Source organism: Triturus cristatus, chromosome 2_2 (assembly GCF_964204655.1).
Source record: "Triturus cristatus chromosome 2_2, aTriCri1.1, whole genome shotgun sequence".
NCBI lineage: Eukaryota > Metazoa > Chordata > Amphibia > Caudata > Salamandridae > Triturus > Triturus cristatus.
Genome location: NC_140582.1, coordinates 1,210,721,123 through 1,210,741,900, shown reverse-complemented (window position 1 = coordinate 1,210,741,900; position 20,778 = coordinate 1,210,721,123).

The window sequence follows — 20,778 nt, the reverse complement described above, 5'->3', positions numbered from 1 at the left end:
AATTCAGAAACGTAAATTCAAAGGCAAATTATTCCTGTGGGCAGCTGCCAAAAAATTAAAGGAGCAACTGCCCATTCTAGATTTCTTAATGTGCTGCTATAAATCAAAGTTCTGATTAGCAGAATAGAGATCAAGTGCTAGCTTATAAAAAAGTAAATCAAGAAACGCCGTTAAATTAAATTAATTAAATTAAATTAATCGCCGCTTTAGCGGCAGAAAACTGCCGCTAAAGCGGCGATAATGTGCTTGCTAATATGCCCATGAGAATTCCCATAGAAGCCCATGTTCTGTAGCGGCAGTTTTCCGCCGCTAAGGCGGCGATAATTTTAACGCCGTGCTTGATAATATGCCCCTAACTTTGTTCCATAGAACTGCTGGACTGTTGTCATAAAGTGCTTTATTTGCATGTTAAACTAACTTAAAAATAGTTCTCTTGCTGACTGGAAGCCAGTGAAGAGAATTAGGACAGGCAGAAGCAGAGCTCCTGCTAGGCCTATTACAAAACAATCTTTCACTGCATTTTGAATAGATTGAAGGCACGTAAACAAATCATCTGTCAAACCTACATACAACTCATTCCCATAGTCTAGCCTACTCATAATCAATGCATGAATAGATTTGCAGAGTAATGAGTCTATGAATGGAAAGTCTTGGGAGCCATCTTAACTGCCTTATATCACAGATAGAACATAGTTTTGCTTGTTCCTCAAAGTTATCCACGGATCTCTAACACAGCTCGGCCCAGTCCCACCTTCTATAATCTGACAGCTTGTTTGTCATTTGTTCTTCAAGTGACTGGTTTTGCCCAAATATCTTTGCCTCTGAAAAGGCCAAATTAGGCAGATACAAGAATACAGTACCCTTTGTAGTCTGCTCTACTTGTGACAAAGAGGAAGAGGTTGATGATATTCAAAACCAGCTCTAAAGAAATTATATTCTCTACTAAAGAAATAGAGGCAAGGGTTATGTTATAACGCATCTTAAAAAACTACTAAAATGAGCCTAAAACAATTAGAAAAGATTCCCATTGCAGCTTCTCCTCTTTCTTTCTTGAGGATCGAACCAGCATTTGTCTCTTGAAACATGAACTCACCCAAACTCTGGTCTGGGATCTCTCTTCCTTACTGTCATGCATGTTTTAAACTCATTGCTGCGTCTAAAAATAGCAAAGACCACACTTGTTAACACTGGCTGGAGACACAACTACAATAAATTCCTTATTCAACTGGGAACACTCCCTATCATCGGATTGTACTACAGATTGTCGGCCCCTAGAATATTGTGGTACAAGAATATCGAGGACAGAATACTCGAGGGACAAAATATCGAAAGGTAAGTGCATGTAGGGAAGTATAAATGTACTATTCCTACCTTCACATCACATCTAGAAATATGTACTAGTTAGGTAGATGCATGTGCAGTCAGGTACAGAAAATGTAGACTTACTTACCCGTCTATGTCTTTTTTCTCAATATTTCTGCCTCAATATTGTGTCCCATCCATATTCTATGGTTGGTATTCAGGGTGCACACCAATATAACATAGTAATGCAATATTTCTTTAAGGTATATGCCACCTTTCTCTTTGTCTGTTGTGTATTTGAGTGGGTGTATTAATCTGTTCTTTTCTGTCTTTAAAAGAATCTAGATTTTCTTTAATGTTAGCACAGAAAGTAGGTTTTTCCTTAGGTCACTGGAGGTTACTATTCTGCTGGTGTAAAGCTCATCCAAGATTGCCATGCATTTGTGCTGTCTGAGGGGCATATTTACAAGCTGGCGATAATAAATTATCGCCGCTTTTGTGGCCGTTTTCGGCCGAAAAGCGGCGATAATTTTATCGCCTAATTAGCAAGGTCACGCTAACGCATGAAACCTTGCATTAGCGCACCTATTCTTAACGCCCAGCTTTGCATCTCTAATGAGATGCAAAGTGGGCGTTCTGACCTAACATGACAGGAGAAATAACGCTAAGCGACATTTCTCCTATCATCAAGCCCCACGCTATGAAGCATAGCAGCAGGAAAAGTAGCGATAACCCCTGTTATCGCAACTTTCCTTACGCCTGCTTCAGGACTGATTTAGCCATGTTATCCTATGGAAGGTGGATATCATGGCTAAGTTTGTGAGTCCCTATCAGTAAGCTAACGCCACATTTCGTGAGATTATCGCTGGGTTCCCAGCGATAATCTCATGTTAGCGTGAGGATTTTTATCGCTGAGGAGATAAGCGTTGCTAATAGCACGCTATCTCAGCAATAAAAATCCACGCTAGCCGGCGATAATTATCCCCACACTAAGAGCGCTGAGCGATAATTATCGCCGGTTGTTGCTGATATGCCCCTAAGTTTGAAATTGTATTATTTTATAAAAACAAGTCTTCTTGCTCCAGAAGCTTTTGAGACCTAATCTATCTCTCACTCCTGCTGAGATCTAAACATCATCATATCAGTGGCTGTCTGTGTGCTTTATATGAACCCATGGCTGGTCTTAAAATGAGTCCATGATATTGTGGGCAATAAATTAGAAAGCATGTCCTATCTAGTTCTCAGACTGCCTGCACCTAACACTTCCCAAAACAAAATGCAAATCTCTGTGAAATTATAGAATGAAGCAGCATTACTAAAACATAAAAAGAATTAGAGAGAACAATATCGATAAAATAAAACAGTATATACAACCAAATTGGGAAGTTGAGGAACCAGAGGTATCCATAGTTTCAACTCTGCAGGTATTTAGAAAACTTTTCAGCTTAACAAGATATTCATAGGAAGGTGTTTTGTTCCAGTATGTGACCTTAAAGAGGCAGGGATGAAAAAGGCCATATCTAGCACCAAGAGCATGGAGATCCGGCCTCATACTTAGAAACTCCCTGCGTCGGTCTGCAGTAGATTTAGCACTGTCTTTTGAAAAAAACAAAGTGTGACCTAACCATGAAATACAAGGTGATTTTTTAGAAGCTGGTAAGCCTTTACGAAGATCTGTATATTCCAAGAAATACAGAATGACGCCACGAGGTCAGTTAGAGACAGAAGTGTCCATTTGCTGACGTCCTAGTCAATGAGCACGTTGAACGTTCAAAGTAGTGTCTGCAGGTAGGCCCAACACTTTAGGTAAAAAAGATTTTAAGAAGGAGAGAGGGTCCGCACCCGCTGTATTTTCTGGCAGGCCATAAATGCGTAGGTTATTTCTTTGGTTTCTATTTTCTAAGTCTTCAACATGCTTCTGTAAGGAGGTGACTTGTGACTGAAGAACATGAACTTTATTGTCAGTTGCAATAAAAGAAGAAACACTCTACTCCACTACGAGAAGATGTTCATCAAGTTGAGACCATCGGTCTGTCAGAAATTCAAGTATGTTATTTGTCTCCTCCATAAAGGGTTTTAAGGCATGCATTTCCTCCAATAGCAAGTCTAACGAGACAGGAGGTGGTGACTTCGCAGAGGAGACGGGGGTCTTTTTTAACACATTTAGGGTTAGTCTTGACAGGGTTTGTGAAAGTGGGTACCGTTGACGATGTAGATGAGGGAGCGCCAACCTTCGATTGTGAAGCAGAGGTAGACTCCATTATAGCAAGCTTCGTAAAGATTGTAGATTTTTTAAAGAAACTGTGTGAAGGAGATGAAATAGAGGAAATGAGCCTCCTTAACCTCCCCATAAACTGTGCAAAGATGTCTTTGAAATAGATGCAGGATATTTGAAAAAGTCAATTGTGGGAACAAAAAGAAGCAGAGTATTAAAAATAAGGAACAGAGAACAGTTAGTGTTGAAGAAGCAATGCTTGTATTACCAGGAATAAAGTCCGTTGCTGACCAAAGAGGAGATCGTTTGCTGGTAAAAATAGAGGTTTCCAGCAAAAAAGATGAAATAATGAGGAAAAATAATAAAATAACTGAGGTGCGCAACCTCAGCACATCAAAAATGACAGGAGTAGCAACCGCACTCGTGAAGGAAAAAGAGGCGGTCGTTTCAGACACAAGAATGTTTTGTTCTTATAAAATTAGTGAGCCTGGTAGCCATAGGGCCCTCCCATAAGGAAGCTTAAATTAGGTTAAGGCATATTAAGGAGCCCAAAGTTGTTCCAGAAGGTAAAGAGGAGGGGGAGATAAGGTGAGCCATTTCAACGTTATGAGGCGAGTGTTTAAGTAATTAACGCGGACGTATTGCAAAATTGCGGCTGCGGCAGCAGCAAATATGAGGCAAATACCTTCTTGCGTCGTTGCTGGTGTGACACTTGCACTACCAATGGGTCATTGGGCGGTTCATGGATGGAGAGCCGCACTTCACAAACAAAACTGGTCACGTGACCCGCGGAGAAACAGTCTTCATCTGCGCCGTCGCACCGCAGCTCAGGATTCAGCCGCCATCTCCTGTGGGCATCAAGCCATGCCCCCCTACTCCTGTATATTAAATATGTGAAATTAATATGCACCTTTCACAGACATGCATCTTAGAATGCTATGGAATTCGTGACATGTGACTTTACATTACACTGGCTTCTCCTTACATGTTGCACATGCACAAGTGTTTACATTTTTTTATGACAGGTGCAACCATGCACAATATCTGTTTTAAGAATTAAATTAAAATGCTTACATATATTCATAAATGTGTTTTAGGCAATTTAGATATACATACATGTGTGAGAGTTGTTTACTAAAATATTATGGAGATATGTGTAATACATATCTTTGTAAATAATCCAAGAGTGCTGGAAGGGATAATCCTTCCAAGCTGACTGGCGCACTTATTCTGAAACTCCAAGGTTCCTTACCGTGGGTTAAATAATTCTCTTGAAATTAATACTTCATGTCGAACCTTTTCTCCAATACTGAATATTTAATCATTCCAATAACATCTTGTAAAGAAAAGCCTTCATAGGTTTCTTTGTATTTTCTTGTAGTTTATTGATTAACAGCCCCACAGCAGAGAACAGCTTCCTTCACATCAATTGCTCTCTTCTAGGCCTGGGCAAAATTTCCGTTCCGTTCGCGGAATTTGCGATAATTTGGCATTTCCGCGTTCCGCGGAGAGCGCGGAAATGTCAAAATTTCCGCATTCCGCAGCTTTGCGATAATTTGGTTCTTGCTCGCGCTGTAAAATAATACATTCTCGCGCGCGCGCGATCGCCTTACCTGAATCCCCGCGTTCGCCGACAAGTTTTCCCGATCCGGTCGCGTTCTCCATGAGATGTTGTATTGTTTTAGCCATTTGTGCTGTCTCGCGACAGTTCGCGTCCGCAGTGACGTCATGCGTCGCACGATCACGTCTTTCTTCTCGCGATCATGCACCGCGAGACAACTGAAAACAAGATGGCCGCGCCCGCGAGCAACCGCAGGGGTAAGTTAGCGACCCGCAACCATGCAGAAAATATCGCGAACGGGCGGGAAAAAAACTTCCGCATCTTCGCGATATTTCCGCTTGTTTGCGGAGATTTTTAACATTTTCGCGATAATTTGCGAAAGTCGCTTTCGCAAATTCCGCCCACCCCTACTCTCTTCTCAACTGTTCGTTATGGAATCCTCATCCACTTTCATTCTACACGTATCTAAGTAACCAAAGCTATGACATACTCATATAGAGATCTCTACATATCACCCTTTTATTCAAATACAAAGAAAATTTAATATAACATATACACTAATGATTAACCACATAAAAATTATTTAACAACTAATAACAAAAATCATTTGATTAAAATATAAGGAAATACATACAGTGAATAGTAAGAATCTATATCTAATATTTTGCAGCTATTCCAAAATTATACTCTATGGCCTACATACTTTGCAAACATTTCCAAAACTCCAAATTGTATCATTTTCCAAAATTGCAACATTGGATTTTACATTTTTTACTTGGAAAGGTCCTATATACTTGCTTTCCCCCTTACGAATCCATTCATTTTTCCGAACTACGACCCAATCACCCACCTGAATAGACACTTGTTTAGCTCCTTTTCTGAAGTTGTACACACTCTTCATCCTTTCTTGACCTTCTTCAACTTTTTGCAATATTTGATCACGATCAATCCATATTTTCTCTTTTTTACACAACCAAACAGGACATTCTTTCTTTCCTGGTTCTCTTCCCTTAAGAGGCACAAAAGGAGCTACACCAGTAGTAGAATGGGGAGTAATTCTATGCATCCACATCATTTTCCTTAATTCTTGTCTCCAAGACAGACCGTTTGCAATAGATAACTGTACATTTTCCATTATAATTCGATTAATTTTTTCTACCAAACCATTAGCCTGAGGTCGGAAAAGAGCCACTCTTTCATGAATAATACCCATCTTTCTGTAATAATCCATCATCTCCTTTGAAAACAAATTGCACTCCGTTATCAGTTAGAAGACTAGCAGGTATTCCTTCCTCAAGGAAAATCCTTTCAAGAAACCTTATAACATTACTAGTATTAATTTCTCCCATAGTTTCTACCACAAACCATTTGGAATAATAATCAACCAATACAAGAATAAACCTCTCTCTAAATCTTAACTTGTTAACAGGTCCAATAAAATCCATAGACAATTTTTCCCAAGATTTTGTACGCATTCCAAAGGAGGTTGATGCACAACTTTAGATTTATCACTGTTCAAGCAAATTTGACAGTCCTTTACCAAAGCCTCAACTTCACTACCAACCCCAGGCCACCAGAATGATTCTCTAACTCTCCGTTTTGCCATTCCCTGACACTCATGAATAATCTCAAGGATATGTTTTCTCACCCCACTAGGAGGTACAATTTGCCATCTTCTCATAACATTTCCATTACTTAAACTCAATTCTTCTCTCACTTTAAAAAATACCATCAGTTCCATATCCTTGCTATCATTGAAATTCCAACCTGCAACAATTTTAGATTCCACTTTTTTTAATACAGACTCACCTTCCTTGGCTTTGCTTTATTCCTCAGACGACAACGCAGTGACTCCTGTGTTAACATCAACGACACCATTTATATCACCACAAACTTCATTACAATCTGTATCCAGAGGCATCCTCGATAAATAATCGACAATCACATTTTTCTTCCCTTTAATGTATTCAACTTCATAATTGAAGTCCATGACAGACAATAACCACCTAGAAATTCTTGGTGTTATGCTGCCTACCAATCCCCTTCCACTTTTGAAAATGTACACTAATGGTTTATGGTCAGTACGGATTTTGAAAGGAAGCCCCCATACATAAAACTTAAAGTGACACATTCCCCAACAGCTAGCCAAGGCTTCCCTTTCAATTTCCGAATAGGATCTTTCTGCACCTTGCAATCTCCTGGAGGTAAAACCAATGATTCATTCTTCACCATTAACCACTTGTGACAATACTGCCCCAACACCAACACCACTAGCATCAGTAGTCAAGAAAAAGTTTCCAACAATCTCAAAATGTCCTAATGTAGGTGCTTTAGATATTCTCTTTTTTATAAGTTCGAAAGCTTAATTGCACTCAACAGACCATTCAAACAGAACATTTTTTTTCATTATTTTCCTTAAAGGTTCGACAAGTTCAGTGAAACTGTTTACATATTTCGCACAATACTCTGCTAACCCTAGAAAGGATCGAAGTTCATCCTTATTCGTTGGTTCAGGTGCCATAGTAATTGCTTTTACAATACTTTTCTTAGGTCGTATACCCTCAGAACTCACTTCATGTCCCAAATAATCAACTTTTGTTTTTCTCAATTGACAGTTTTCTCTTTTTAATGTTAAATTATGTTTCTCCAGTCTTGTCATTACTTCTTCAAATAACTTATCATGGTCAAAATAATCATTCCCAGCAATTAAAATATCATCTTGGAAACACCAAACCTTCTTCATGTCCCCAAAAATATTTTTCATTGCTCTTTGAAAAATGGCCGAGGCCGACGCCAAACCAAAAGGCATTCTCTTGTATCTAAATACACCAAGAGGAGTGGCAAAGGAAGTCAAATGCCTAGATGACTCATGCAATTTCATTTGATGATACGCTGTGGACATATCTAGAACACTAAAAATATGCCCAATACCCATGTTTGACAACATTTCAGGTATATTAGGCAGTTGTTCTCTATCTACCCAAATGTTCCTGTTGAGATCACACAAGTCTATACAACAACAAATTTTCCCACCATCCTTAGGGGCAATCACAATCGGAGCCAACCTTTCTGAGGCTTCGATTGGCTCAATGATCACTTGCTTCAACAAATTATCAATTTCCTGACGTAAGGGCTCCAACATTAAATTTGGCACATTTCTTATCTTGTGAACAACAGACTTAGCATTTTCTTTTAAAATAATCTTATGTGAAAATCCCTTCAATAGTCCTAACCTTGAGCTAAAAACATTAGAATACCTTTCAAATAACTTATTATCATCACATATGTCTTGAGCAGACATTGTTTCTAGAACCATAACAGGTTCCTTGGCATTTGGATCAATAATAATGTTTAAATCTTTCTGATGTCGCCATCCAAGGAGATCAGAACCAAAATCTGTGATATATACCCTACCTCTAACTGCTTCACTTTTCAATTTTAAAGTCATCCAACACATTCTCAAAATTTCTATTCTTTTTCCTGCATACCCCACTGCACGAATATCAGGACTGTATATAATTGGACCACATTCCTTGGACCAATTACTTTCTTTTTTTTTTTTCCTCATATGACCTCCGTAGCAACTGCCGCCTCTCGACCTGTCCCACCAGTGGCACAGATGACTATTTGGTGGTACTTAGTCTTCAGCTGAAGTATTCCAAACAGGGGGATACCCGTGTATACTCAACTTGATCTGACCCAGAGGTATTAATCATTGGAAGATTCCTATAGAGAGTACAGACCTTGGGTGACCCAAAAAGCACTCAGAAGAGGTCATCCAACCAATTCCAAAACAAACCGTTGTCGGGCCTTGCCCTGGAAACGTTAACCCTCGGGTCTACAGCTCGGTAATACTTGACTGAATTCCACCAAGCATTCTAACTTGGGGGGTTTCCTGACGCCACAACAAACAGATCTCTCTCCTGACCAGTAAAGTCAAATAGAATATCAATTTATGTTGGGATCCAAGGTGATCTCGAGTCTCACCCGGCTTTGGCACAAAACCAATAAGAATTGGGCTTACCTCCACTTCCGCACCCATGACCCTGGAGATAGTCTTACCCACATCCGACCAGAATTCAAATATCTTAGGGCAGGACACAAATATGTGGACATCATCCGCCTTCTGAAATCCGCACCTCCAGCATTTAGCTTCTCCTCCACCCTTCAGTTTAGAAATTTTGAAAGGGGTCCAGTATATCCTGTGGAGTGTGAAGAAATGATTCCTTCTGAGTGTAGCAGATTTAACCACGGAATAAAGCAGATCATTAGATACTTGCCATAACTCTTTCCAATCCTCGCTTGGCAAGTAGTTCTCCCAGACCTGGTAAGGCTTTTCCGACCCTCAATCTACTGCAGCCAGAAAGTAGTTGTACCATAAAGCAACTTCTTTCTTCCTCGGACTCTGATTTTGCAAGTCACTTTCCATGGAGTTTTCCTCACAAGAAAACCAGTTTTGGGAACTACACCAAGAGGAGAGCTGGTAATATTTAAATCTGGACAAAGTTCCTTTTGTGATATGATGCCAGACCTCCCAAGGATGACATTTACTGTCCACTACCAAGTCCCCCCAATGGAGGACTCCTGCTGCTGTCAGGGGCTGAGCTAAAGCATCGAAAAGGCACTCTGGAGTTCCAGATGAGTCCCACACCGGAGCCCATTCACTGTAATAAGAAAGCCCCAAACAGGTTCGACAATCCGACCAGAGCTTGGCCGCCATTCGTAGCATCTTCAGCCGGACCTTTTTATAGAATTTTGGAGAGCCGAATTTATACATTCAACCATGCTCCTCTGAACCCACCAGCATGGCTTTAAACATTTTACCAATTAATGAAGTATCCGGTGTGTGCAGAAGCATCCTGATATTTTTCAGCTGATAGGCCCAACAGTAAAGCTGAAAGTCTGATAAACCCATACCACCCTGTGTTAGTTTGCGCCTGAGTTTTTTCCAGGAAAGCCCAATCCCTTTTCCTGCCCAAATAAAAGAAGAAATCCTGCCCTGAATTTTAAGAATCTCAGCTCTTGGGAATTCTAAAGGAATATTATTAAAAAGGTAGGCATACTTCGGGAGGATACACATTTTAACCAGATTAACCCGGCCATAGTGAGATAAAGGAATGTTCTGCCATCTTTTTAACAGAGACTCAACTTCCTTTGAAACTCTATCTAAATTAACCTTTGGGATTTTCCTGGGATCGTGAGTTATTATGATTCCGAGGTATCTAAGTTCTGTCGCAGATGGCTGAACCTGATTAACAATGTTCCAAGCCATAACCTCAGTCTTATCTTTATTTATTTCATAACCCGATAATTTCCCAAAGTTTTGAGTTTCAAGTATAAGTTCATATAGGGTACTGTCCACATTAGAAGAGAACACCACGAGATCATCGGCATATAAGGCTAATTTCCTGCTATACCCACCAGATTCAAAAGAAACAATTCTATTATTTAATCTTAAACTTTGAGCCAAAGGCTCTATATAAATATCAAATAAGATGGGGGATAGAGGGCAGCCTTGCCTAGTGCCACGTTCTATGTTGACAATAGAGGAGAGATTTCCATTGACTAAAATCCGGGCCCGAGGAGTACTATATATTTTTTTTATAACATCTCTAAAGCCAGGAGTAAAATACATAACCTTCAGGGTTCTATCTAAAAAGTGCCAGTTCACACGATCGAAGGCTTTAGCCGCATCGACCGTGATAATTGACAAAGGAAGACCCCTGGATGAAGCCAGATCCACTGTACCAACTAAAGTATATACCAAGTCTGACATTTGTCTACCCGGAAGGAAACCCTTTTGATCTTCATGGATTATTTGGGGTGCAATTTTGCAAAGTCGTTTGTTCAATATGCCTGCAAAAACCTTATAGTCAACGTTTAATAAGGAAATTGGGCGATACAATTGACACTGAGAGGGGTCCTTCCCAGGCTTCAGAATCAGGGTATAACCGCGTCAGACCATGAATCTGGCAAAGGGGATGTACCCTTCAATATTTCATTGAACAGTTTTAACCAAACTGGAATAATTTCATCCTTCAGTATAGAATACACCTCCATCGGGATCGCGTCAGGGCCTTCTGCTTTCCCCTTTTTAGCTACCTCAAACACTTCCAGAATCTCAGCACCTGTTATTTCCGAGAAGAGGAATTGTTGACTAGCCTCAGTTAATCTCGAGAGCTGTTTTTGTTCTAGCCAACTATCAATGGACTCTTCTAGCTCCTGGAGATCTTCATAGTAAAGATCTTGGAAGAACCCCGTAAATGCCTGTTCTATTTTATCTTTTTCCACAATAAGTTGTGTACCAACTTTAATCTTGCAGATATACGTACTAGCTCTATTGATCCGTGACTTAATAGCAAGGAGCTTACCGCAGTTCTCCCCTTGATCGAACTCACGCATTTTACTTATCTCCCACTTTTGATGTAGGATTTCTTCTGTCTTAAGTTTAAATTTTAACTGCCGCTCCTCCACTCTCTTTACACAATATTCTTTCTCTGGATCGTCAAGACGTCTTACTTTCAAATCAGTTTCAGCCTCCGCTACCTGTTGCTCCAGCTTAACCAAATTTCCCTCTCTGACCTCGCCCACCCAATTACCGCCCCTTTTAAAATCCCCCTCAACCAGGCCTTAAAGGCGTGCCAGACGATATGTTGGGGGGCAGACCCTAAATTGTTGTGAAAAAAGGTGTCCGTTTCAGACTTCAAGAGGCCTGGAGTAGAAGATAACAGGAGAAACCTTCTATTTAATGTCCATCTCCTTAAACAATGATCCAGAGGGAAATCTAACTTAAATGCCATGGCTCCATGGTCCGATAAGTGAATGGGCAGATATTTAATTAAGCTCACCTTATGAGATTCCGCCTGATCAATAAATATATAGTCTATCCTGGAATAGTGGGAGTTATTTTTACTATAAAAAGAATACTCTCTAAGATCACCATGTTTTTTCCTCCACTAATCACATAAATTGAAATTTTTCAAAATATTCATCAAGGGAGCTTTGACCCGAGGGGCTGCGAAATGAGTTCGAGGGGAGGACCTATCGAGGTTATTGTCTAAAAGTACGTTAAAGTCACCAACCAGAATCAGAGGAGCATCAAAATCTGCAAGGGCCAAACAAAGGTTATGCAGAGGAAAAATATCATCTTCGTTAGGCCCGTAGTAGCTCACTAAAGTGTACTTAACCCCTTTAAATTTGATTTCGGCAATAACCCAACGTCCTCTATCTAGCTGAGACTTAATAAGTTCGACTCCCGAGTTCATTTTTAATATTATAGCAACCCCCTTAGAGCAACATTGCTGATCTGAAGCAATGATTTTATCCACCCATTTTTGTTTACCGAATAATGCCTTACAATCTGCGAGCAAAAGATGAGTCTCCTGGATCAAGAGCAGTTTAGCTGAATTATTTCTTAAATACTGCAAAATCAAACGTTGCCTTCTTCTAACTCTCAAACCATTAACATTCCCAGCTAAGACACTCAAGATACTGATTCCCATGACGAGCAGAGCTATCCCCCATCATGGCACATATTCCATTCTCTGCAGTTACTACTAGAGGTTGTAATGTCACCTGAATTTAATATATATATATAAAAACACCCCTTCCAGACGAAATGTAGAAGCTCTAAAAGAAAAACTTTATTGACTCCAATGTCTTCTTGCCTCAATAAAGCCCATTCTATAGCCTCTAGGCCTTCTTGATGTGGTATAGATGTGTAGAGGGCTGTAACATCTATCGTGCAAAGCCACCATTCATCAATGCCAGTCTTGTCCAGAGCTCACAACATGTTCAAAAGTGATGTAGTGTCTTTAACATGAGTAATCCAATTCTGCACAATGGGTTGTAGGAAATAATCAAGATATTTTCTTATCGGTTCGGAGATAGATCCACATGCAGAAACGATTGGTCGAAAAGGCGAATTTGTCAAATGTTTATGAATTTTCGGAAGCATGTATATTTTTGGACATCATGGATAGAGTACTGTGAGATAATTTTTAGTATTGATGTTAATCCATTTAATCTCTAATGCTATTGATAACATTTGTTGTAGAATTCCCTGATATGCTTCTGTGGGGTCCTGATCATGTTCAAGATAAGTGTTAGTGTCCATCAGATGATCCATAACTTTCATTTCATAGAATTCCTTGTCCATAACAAATAATGCTTCACCCTTATCTGCTTTCTGGAATGTTAGTTGTTATTTTTCCCAGGGTTGCAGCATATTATGGTAATGTTACTCACTTTCTCTGGTGTTGATGCTAATGCCCCCCACTAAGGGATAGGCATCGAAAACGAACCTATAGAAGTCCAAATGCATGCTCATTTGCATTTCTTGTCCTCCAGTGGGACTCATTATGTCTCCTTTGAGATTGAGGGATGGGGTCTGCAAAGGGTGTCATAGGCCATTCCTGTAATGGATAGCCAGAGTCATCTAGATGAGAAGGAAGCAGAAAGGCACATATTAAAAATGCTATACATATTTTGACGTTATACTCACTGGGCAGCCATGTTTGTTGTTAGTGATATCTTGTCTTGGTATATGGGACCCTGCCATTCTTAAAACCATGGGATCATGGCACGATCCTGGGAAACAGGCACAGCCATGAGTAATGATGAGTTCTGCAGCACACACAACTTGTAAATATATGGTATGGTACATCTTCCCACTGCTGTATATACACTCACCTGCTCTGAGTGGTATAAGTACAAAACGAGTACAGTACAGTCATCTTGTGAAATTAGGAAATCCAGCAAGGACATGCAATTTTGCCATTACATCATTCACTATTTTATTGTCAGTAGTGAAAAAAACAATGAATTGTCCTGCAAGCTGGAGTAGGGCACCCATCATGTGCTTCAAACCTTGGAAATGTGGGCAGTACCATGACATGAGGGCTTTCTACCAGAGCCTGAAATCCACTGGTAGCAAAAACATGCAGCACCACCTGCATTTTTAGGTGCGGTTGTTTGGCAGTGCTTATTACTGATTAGTTTAATATATTTTGACCACCTAGTGTATCCCACAGGTCTTCTTATTCAAGCCAAACTTCCATCATTTATTATTGCCATTTTCAGACTTCTCTGTTCAACGTTTTCTTTCTACTGATATCAGGGTGTCATTAAGGGCAGTGCTGGGAAGGAGAAGTAAGTGCTTTACATTCAAAAAGCAAGGAAGGATTGGAGACTCTGAAGAACCGGCGATTGGCGGCTGGTTCACACAAAGACACAGAATGTCAAGAGTAGGCAGTTCCGGGTCAAGGCTGGTAGGGCTCCCACGTGACTTTTTGAGTCCTATAAAAAGGCTGTGCACTAGCTGGATGGTACCTGCCAATGTTCTGTTTGTTGGATGGCTCTTCCTATTACTCAGTTCATCACTGTATTGCACCCTTCACGCTTGTGTTTTGCTTCCTACCCTGGTTCATGTATCCCCGTTTTCTTTATTGTCTTGCTGCCTTTCCTCAGTTTGGGTCCTGTTCTTCAAGAACATTGGGTTGATAGGTTCCATCTCTGCTGTGGGCCCGTTGAAACACTGCTTATCGGGTGTCTCCGGGACACAATGTATTTCCTGCTGCCTTCGAAGCTCATTATTGCCATCTCTTCTCTATGTACTACCTTCCTTTCTCTAGTCATACCTGCATATGATTCTCTATATTTGTTATTACTGGTCCTTTCCACCCCTCTATGAAATCGCCCACTCCAATGCCAGCCTTTGCAAGTGTCACTGATCAGAGTCAGAGTAACGCAAATTTAGCAATTTTCCTGCCTCACGCACGTAAATAAATTGTCACACAAATTAGACAGTTCTCTAGATGCTAAGGTAAGATGGCAAATGGTCACTAGAGTGTTAATAGCTTTCTAGAAGAGTCTGTCTCTGCTACAGTCTAACATCTGCGATAGCCCGACAGGGTAAGGGTTGTGAAAGGTTTGTACATTCGTCCGCTTGCCCCATTTAGAGTGGGTAAAAAAATGGGTAGTTTTCACTGTTTTACCTGGCAGTGACAGACAGTGAAAACTGTGAAATGACACTCTCACCACAAAACAAAATTCCCATAGCGAGGGGGGGTCATTTTTTTTTTTTCAAAAAGAAAATTTCGCTTTGTGATTTGTGGGGGAAAATTTTTTAGAAAACATGGACAATTTGCAGCATTATTCCATCATGTTTATGGAGCTGTCGCCACCGGTTTCAAGCTAGCCTGACTGACGAGGGGTGATAACCCAGAACTGGTCCCAGGAGGCTTGTTTTTCGGTCCAGGAAGGAGCTGTTCTGGCAGTTCGGCTGGACTGTTCCCATGGGGAGCAGTGTCAAGGATGATTTGCATATGGCTGGGTCCAAACTGGGATGACTTGGTGAGCAAAATAACAAGGGATTAAACCCAGATCTGTGACTGGGGTGAATGGGGGTTCGGTCCATCATCTTTTTGTGTTGCATCAACTAAAAGTTATGCCATGTTTGCAATCAGAAATCAAAACTATTTTTTCTTTTCGTTTTTTTTTCCTTTGCAAATATGGTTTTTCCCTTCAGAATGGCGAAGTTGTCAGTGACACCAAAGCATGAAGGTCCACTGGCCTGTAGAGAAGGGGTCCACGCACAGGTTTTATGAGGCAGGTGAAGGTGCTATGTGACTTTTAGGGAATTATTGCTAGAGCGGCGACCTGATGTGGACAGACAGACAGCACAGTGGAGACAACTGGTACAGCTTGGCATTGCTGCTGCTCTGCTCTTAGGAGAATTCTTCTGGTTTCCTTCCAATAAATAATTTGAATTCTTCCTGTGGTGGTATGTTTCCATTTTTATGGACGTCAACCTCACCTCATCTTTTAGCATACCCTTTGGAAACATTTCCTTTCTAACATCATCTTCAGAAAATGTAGCATGTTTCTAGTCCCTATATCATTAACTACAGCTACCTCTGGCTAATTCAAATGCATATCTATTAATACTATTCTGTACATATTGATGTAAAGCACATTACTAATCATCTATTTAATACTTTTGGAATGAACATGATTGTTTTCTTCCTTCCCTTCACCTCACATCAAAGATACTCTTGGACTATTTCTAAATTGATGTCTAATTTTATGCATCTCTTTGCAAAATTAGAGAGAATTTGCCATAGAATTCTGCCATTCCTATGATCAACACTATTTCATCGTGGGTTGATACCCTTTCTCGAGGGAGTTATCTAAAAAATGTATTTCTGTTTTACTTAAATTTATATTTTCCCACATTTATGCTAAACATTTTTCTTCAATCTTGTTGATAATCCTCTAACTCTGTCTTTACTTTCTTCTTCATAAATGTTTATGCCCCCTTGTTGAATTTTTACAACATCAGTCTCTGCCAAAATGTTGTTCATTACTCTTTGAAAAAACTGGGGCTGCAGATATTAACATAAAAGGCATTTTCAAGATTCTATATGTCCAATTGGTTTTCACAAAAGTCATCGGAATGCTAGAATATTCACGTAACCTGATCGGATGACATGTTGCGGATGTAGTAATTTGTCTACAATCACTTTCTTTTTTAATTCTCTAAAATGTATGCATAATCTTATGCTCCCTTTGCCCCTAGTTTGTACACTACTAACATGAGGACTAATCAATATTTAGCATATGCTTCTTTAATCATTCCTGCCTTTTTCTTTTTACTTGGGTTTTGTATCTTTATTTTAGGTGCCCACCATTTAACACAACCAAATTGCCCTCTTAATGCTTCTGGAAGAGAAACATCCTTAACCACACAGTCAATACCCCGTATGCTTTTAGTACACAGGCTTATCCATGCAGTCGGCATTACCACGTAAGTCTTTACTACGCAGGGCTTTACAATGAATATATATTTACCATGCATGTCATTACAACAAATTTCATTGTAAAGGCATGATTGGTAAAGGCATATTCTTTGTAAAAGTTTTTAAGTAAATGGAAAAAAAAATTAGAAATACACTGAAAAAAACAAAGGTTACAGGGATGTTATAGTTAGGCTCAGGTTTCACTTGCTTAAAATCAGTTAAATTCAGCCATTGTAGTTGGTGAGCTAACTATAACTTGCGCTCCTGCAATGAACTGCTTATGACCTCACATAATACATCACTCATGACATGGTAAGTGACATCACTGATGACATCACTGATGGCATCTCAAATTACATCACTCATAACATCACTGATGACATCATTCGGATACCTACTCATACCCCATACAGCCTCTTGTACACCCACTCTCATACCCGTACAACCACTTATACAACCATTCACTCACCCATGCAGCCACGTATATAACCGGCCACTCACCCATACAGCCAGTCACATAACCACACACACCCATAAAGCGACTCACACACCTACTTATTTACCTACAAAGTCACTCAGATAACCACTCACTCACCCAATCAGTTCACAACACAACCACTCACTTGCCCGTACAAGGACTCACACACTCATTCACACACCCACACAACCACTTAAATACCCATTCACACATTCATACAAGCAATCACACATCCACGTACTCACCCATACAGCCATTCACACAATTAGTCTCATACAGCCACTCACAGACCAACTCACTTAACCAAATACCCATTCAAACAGCCACTCACTCACCCATATAGCCACTTACACACCTTTTCACTTACTCATAGAGCCATCCAGATTCCCACTCACTCACCCATACAGTCACTACACACGCACTTAGCCACCCATAGAGGCACTTGCACCTCCACTCACTCACCAATATAGCCACTCACACAGGATCTCACTCACCACACAGCTGCTCCCACTCCCACTTATGCACCCATACCGCCACTCACACACCCATACACACAAGGGTACGTACAGCCACACAGCCACTCACATAATATATATCAGAAGTAGTAACAGTCATGAGTAGTACATCTAGTATACTAATTTAACTATTGTAGTACCTTAGTATATATGTTTAACAATCATAAACTCTTAAACATTTTTTTTACTCATTGGATGATGTCATCAGTGATGTCGTTTGAGATGTCATCAGTGATGTTATCAGTGATGTCACTGAGCATGTCATGAGTGATGTAATATGTGAGATCATAAGCAGTGCATAGTGGGGCCGTAAGTTATAGTTAGTTCAGCTAACTATAACTGCCGAATTTCATTGGTTTTGTATGAGTGACATCTGAGTCTAACTATAACATCCCTGTATCCTTTTGTTCTTTCAGTGAAAATATATATGTATGTATGTATGTATATTATTTACTGGCGGTCGCCAGTAGATAGTTATAGTTAGGACCGTGTTTCCATAGGAAATTTGAAAATTCTATTTTGAATAACTTTGGCGCCGGTTGACGAATCCTCGCGAATTTTTCAAAATAGGTGGGGCGCTCCTCTCCGCTCCTACCCTGAAAGTCTCGGGGTGATTAGTCAAGCAGGGGCCGAGAAATAAGGGGGGTCCCAAAACGCGTTTTCCCCATTCATTTTTCCATAGGGACCTTTAGTCCAAGGTACAGCCCGAACGGCTGAACAGAATTATTTAAAATTTGGCAAAGAGAAAGTCCTCAGGTCAGGGATGTGCCTTTTGAATATCTGGAGTCAATCTGTTCAGTAGTTCCTGAGAAAATTTCTGTTAAAAGTACATATATATCTATAAGCGCGCACCGTGCGCGTACGGTAAGCATACCGTACGCGCACGCTAGCGTGCGCGAGCGTAATTCTGATTCATGGTTACATGACAGTAAACATTCCAGTCGGTCGAAATCAGGAAGTGTCGGCCGCCATTTTGTCTCTTGCAGTCTGAGGCAGTGTAAAAGAAAGGTGGAGAATGTGAAAAGGGGGCAGGGTGGACAGTTCCTAACCCCCTAGCCTTTCTCAGGGGGTCACTGAAGGACCCCCAAGGATGAAAAAAACTTTTTTTTTTTGAAAAAGCGCGGGGTGCGCGCACTGTGTGCGCACAGCATGCACAACGCACCGTGGGCGCTCGGTGCGCAAAGCGCACGGCGCGTGCACGGTGCGCGCACGGTGAAGAACCTGAAAAAAATATATATTAATAAAGACATAACTTAGCATTTAAAAAACCGTACAAATTCACTTAAAAAACCATTGGTTTCACACATGTTATGGTTAGGAATTAGCATTTAAAAAACCTTGCAAATTCACTTAAAAAGCCATAGGTTTCACACATGTTATAGTTAGCTGGACATTTCCCTCGTAAAAAAACAATGAAATTCCCCCGTTATAGTTAGTGCAGGCAACTATAACTCACGCGACCGCAATCCTCTGCTGATGACGTCAGATATTACATCACTGATTAAATATGTGTCTTTCTGAAAAATAAATATTTGTAATATATGTATAGCTAAAGATTAATGGAAGAAGACATGGGTAAATAGGTGAATAAATACAGTGATGTAATATCTGACGTCATCAGCAGAGGATTGCGGTCGCGTGAGTTATAGTTGCCTGCACTAACTATAACGGGGGAATTTCATTGGTTTTTTACGAGGGAAATGTCCAGCTAACTATAACATGTGTGAAACCTATGTTTTTTTAAGTGAATATATATATGTGTATATATATATATATATATATATATTACCTACTGGCGGTCGCCAGTAGGTAGTTATAGTTAGGACCCTGTTTCCATAGGAAAACCGCAACATTCTATTTTGAATAACTTTGGCGCCGGTCGACGAATCCTCGCAAAATTTTCAAAATAGGTGGGGACCTGCGCTCCGCTCCTACCCTGAAAGTCTCGGGGTGATTCGTCAAGCGGGGGCTGAGATAAAAGGGGGGTCCCAAAACGCGTTTTTCCCATGCATTTTTCCATAGGACCTTTAGACACAGCTACAGCCCGAACGGCTGAACAGAATTCCTTGAAATTTGGCAGAGAGGTAGCCATAAGGTCAAGGAAGTGCCTTTTGCAGGTCTGGTGTAAATCTGTTCAGTATTTCCTGAGAAAATAGCATTTAAAAGCACATATATATGTGGGCGGAGCCTAACCACACATCTCGTCCTGAGATCTGATTGGCTGTCAGCACTTCATCCAAGAAGTGTTGGCAGCCATCTTGGGACCAATATACATGATAGCACCTCATTAAAAAGCATTGCAGTTAATAGAAGGTTTTAAGACTTTAGTTACATTATAAATCATTTGTTGATGGTACCATACTCATTTTAGGAATTGTGGTATGTTCTAAGGTGATTTCACCATGTGAAAAAGCCTTCTGCTGGGATATCATGATTGAGAGAAAAATATTTACTCATGCTTTTACCACAGAGGTTTGGAAGGTGATCTATAAGCTAAACTGAGAGCTTATTTTCTGTAAATTCACATTATCTTTCTCAGTCATGTGAGAATGAAGTCTGACATTCTCAGTAAAACATGTACATCCAACAAGGGAAGAGACTGTCAGTTGATTCCTTTGTGTTCTACTGCAGCTTCCCAGAGTGTTCCAAAGAACTACTAGAGCGCTAACAGCCCTACTTATGATAAACGTATGGCACACCTGAAGCCATCTTGCTTGGATTAAAGTGGTAACTCTTAAAACATTTAATTTAAAAAGGAACAAAATGAGGGGGTTCATTTTTCCATAAAAAGTATGATTAGTGCTGCAGAAAGAAAAATTAGGGCACATTTTGAGTGACTTCTCAAATCCTCTTCTATTTCATTAAAAAATTCTGACATGCAGACTGAAACATGCATTTTCAATACCAGC